At 40.2% G+C, this 3,997-nt stretch overlaps 1 non-coding gene across 1 annotated transcript; it reads left to right on the top strand.

Annotated features, from left to right (window-relative positions):
• Nucleotides 1–708: 708 nt before the first annotated feature.
• Nucleotides 709–815, top strand: LOC144565880 (small nucleolar RNA R71). Its single transcript, XR_013515056.1, has one exon. It is a non-coding gene; the product is annotated as a small nucleolar RNA R71 (small nucleolar RNA).
• Nucleotides 816–3,997: the final 3,182 nt, after the last annotated feature.

Genomic DNA, 3,997 nt, shown 5'->3' with positions numbered 1-3,997 from the left:
TTTGGGCAGCTAAATTAGCCAATTGAGCGTTGATCGCTTGCATCTGCTCGAAGAGCATTTGATTCATCTTCCCTTGCTCATGCATAAAGTTCTCCACAACAGGGGCAACATAGGGTTTAGATGGTCCTGAGTGTGGTGCACGGTTGTTCGAGTTATTGAATGCAGCATTGTTGTAGAAGTTGCGGTTGTTATTGTTGCTGCCAGAAGGGTTGTTATTGAAGTGTGGGGGGGTTGTTTTGCTTCCACCTCCAGTTCTGTTGTTCAATCGGGTCCTTGGAATAGGTTCGGCTGAAAGGAGGTTTTGGGAAGTAAGATGACTCATTGTTGAGAGAATTCACTTGCTCGGGCTCTTCATCTCTTTGCGCAAGCGGACAATTCTCATACTCGTGTCTATCATCCCCACACATAACACAAGGTTGTGGTTGCTGATTACCATGCGCTTTGACACTCATCTTGTCAAAAGCCTTCTGCATGGCATCCATCTTGGCGGTGAGAGCGGTGATCTGATCGACCTCAATTCGGCCTCCTCCAGTTCCTCGAGTGCTCCCTCGACCGGACCATTGTTGGTTGGTTGCCATATTGTCAATTAAATTCATTGCCTCGGTAGCCTCTCGATCCATGAGAGCTCCACCTGCAACTACATCAACAGAAGTACGAGTGGTATCAGTTAAACCAGAATAAAAAGACTGAACAAGTAACCATTCGGGAATACCATGATGTGGACAAGAGTATTGCAATTCCCTAAACCTTTCCCAGGCCTCATTCAGTGGTTCATCAAACCTTTGTCTGAAACTGGTCAGTTGGGTCCTAATCTCGGCAGTTCTTTTATGGGGGAAAAATCTGGTCAAAAACAGTTTGGACAGTTCCCTCCAAGTAGTAATTGAATCCCTTGGTAGTGACCCTAACCATTTCTTGGCTTTATCCCTAAGAGTGAAAGGAAATAAAGCAAGCCTAATGTAATCAGTTGTTGCGCTATTGATTTTAATGGTGGCACAACATTCAAGAAAAGTCTGAACATGGGCATGCGGATCCTCATGATCCATGCCATGGAATGTGTTTTGCTGGACGATGTTGACAACGCCCGGATTGAAGTTGGGCTGGTTGCCAGCAATCCTTGGCAATCGGATTGCTCCTCTAACATCTTCAGCTCTCGGGACATTGAACTCTCGCAATGTCCTGGGCGCATAGTCTGCTCCTTCATCATCAGAGAATTGATCCTGTACAGGAGGATCCTGGATGGGTGGGTCCTGAACGGGTGGATCAGTGATGGGTGGATTAACTCCGCCGTTATTCATTTCGCCTTGTTCTAGGTCTGTCTGGCCTCTGTTGTCGGCTGGTACGGGCCGTACGGAGAGGTGACAGATGTGGTGGTGCTGGAATGAATGTGTTGGAAGTTTGCCCCTTGCTTCTGAGATGGTAGTTGTTCTTGGGCCGTGACTCTTCCAGTATGTTCCTGCAAATATGGAAAAAGAAAAATTAAAATTAAAATCTAGAATCAAGCAAAAATAAGAAAAAGTCCAGAATTTTCGTTGCCGTTCCCCGGCAACGGCGCCAAAAACTTGTTCGCACAGAATATATGCTACAAAGTTTAAGTATAGCAAGCTATACCTTTTAAACCTTTGTTACACTCTGTCAAATCAGATAGCAAGTGTACTATCCTATCGATGAGTATGCTCAGGTATCGATCCACAGGGACGGAAGAAAATAACCGGACTTATCCTAAAGTTACTTAAAATTCTAGAAGTGAGAGAAATTGATTTGGTTTAGTTCTAACAATTCTAATGATTTATGACAAGTTTAAAAAGCAAATAAAAAAGAATTAAAGTTGTTTTCAATTAATAAAAAGGCGTTTCCAGGGTTCAGATTTTATTTCTGTTCAGCCCCGAGGCATACGGCCCGTATGGCTTCCCATACGGCCCGTAGGGGACCCCGAGTTAATGCTGCAGCTACTGTTTTCTGTGTTGATACTAATGTTTAGGGTTTCTATCGACCAGATCTAGATACCTAACCTCAACTTTCGCATTTTGGCCTAGTACCCGATTACCGGACTCAAATACTTCCCTCTTAGATGCGTTAAACCTCAACTTTCGCATTTTGGCCTAATTTATCTAAGTTACTTATTGGTTTACTAAAAGTATCCAATGACTTTCGCCTCAAGGAAAGTTTCACCTTTCGGGTACTCCTTGGTTTAACCCTACTTCATATACTTTATTCGGTTGGATTAAATGTCATAGACTTGGCTCCTAACACTTAGATGTGCGCATTCATCTAACGGGATGACTAATCAATTCAAGCAAGCACAAATAAAGCAATCAAAATACTACTCAACAAAGTAAAAACAAAGCATTCAACACAAAATCCAAGTAGCATGCAAACAAAACCAAACTAGAAACTACATCTTAGCCCTAGAAACAAAGTAAATTAGCTACTCATGTTCATAAGATAACACAAATAACAGAAAATAAAAGAGTTCATGACAAAACAGTGGAGAAATCCGAAGATCCGTTGCAAACTCGCGTTTTCCACTTCTCTTCCTCTTCTCCTCCTTGTCTTTTGCTCCAAGAAAGCTTGTCCAAGTTCCAGTGGTGAATCCCCCTTTTTTTGGTGAGGAAATATCTCATTTAATGCCCTGGATCGCCTGTGTAGAGGCTTCCTTATCGGCCTCCTTAAATCAAGCTCAAATCAGATCCTGCTGGATTTTTCTGATTTAGCACCCTACGGCCCGTAGGGGATCCCATACGGCCCGTAGGGCTGTGTTTTGTCTTGGAGACTCTGTGCCTCTGTTGTGGAACCTTCTGTGTGGTTGGGCAGATCCTGTACGGCCCGTAGGGTATGTCATACAGGCCGTATGAAAAATTGTCAGATCCAGTTTTTCGCCCTTTTTCCTACAAAATATCAAACAAAACATAGCAGTACCACATTTCTTCGAAATATAAGTAAAAAGTCCACATTTATAGGCTTTAAAACACAGGTTTAAGTACGAATTAGGGCTGTAAATTAGACATAATATGGAGATATCATTCACAATTTCAGTCATGAACTCGAAATGATCCATAAATGCAATAATACTCAAGGCAACAAAATGATATAAACATTCAATTCATGAACAAAGTTTTATGATAATTTATCGTATTATTGACTTCTAGATTATTACAAACTAACACCCAAGTTGACCCAACTCATTTCATTGTAGATTGTTTGCTAATTCAATATTTACTTCTCATATTATTACACAACAACAATTATCAGTTTAAGTGTTCATCATTTCAACACCTTAAACAAATTGACTCACAAGTCACGAGCCAACTCAAGTTACTTGTGAGTTGAATTCGAGTCAACGAGCCAGCTCGGTTCAGTATTCTCAACTCGAGTCAACTCGACTCACTATCTTGCGAGTTGAATTCGAGTTATTCATAACTCGAGCTAACTCGGCTCGTTTGCAACCCTAATAAATATTATGAATATATACTTTGAAAATCACAGTTTTTGATGGTCTAGAATTTTTTGAAAAATATTGATTTTGAAAAATTCTAAAAAAATAGTAAAAAATTTCCAAAATTTTTTAAAATTTGATCTCCAAGCACAATTTAATATGGATATCAACTTGAGCGGTTCAGATCGACGTTTTGAACTTTGAAACTAGAGATATGAGCGTAAATTAAAACACCCACTTTAATTTGCAAAGCATGGTAGCCTTTATATTATATGGTAGCACAATTTTCAAAGTGGTTTAATAAATAGTAAAAAAATTCAGAAAAATGTAAAATTTGGTCTCCAAGCACATATTAATATGGAGAATAAGATGAACGGTTCAGATCGACTTTTTGGATTTTGAAATTTTAAATTTGGACCGTGTGTATTTCAGCCCATATGCTACCGAAAGCACATTAGCCTATCTCTCTCTCTCTCTCTCTCTCTATATATATATATATAGAGAGAGAGAGAGAGAGATAGGCTAATATGCTTTTGGTAGCATATGGGCCGAAATACACACGGT

This window comes from Carex rostrata, chromosome 14, assembly GCF_964058835.1.
Source record: "Carex rostrata chromosome 14, lpCarRost1.2, whole genome shotgun sequence".
In the NCBI taxonomy this organism is placed as follows: domain Eukaryota; kingdom Viridiplantae; phylum Streptophyta; class Magnoliopsida; order Poales; family Cyperaceae; genus Carex; species Carex rostrata.
The sequence above is the reverse complement of the archived record's forward strand: the minus strand, read 5'-3'. Positions and strand labels throughout refer to the sequence as shown.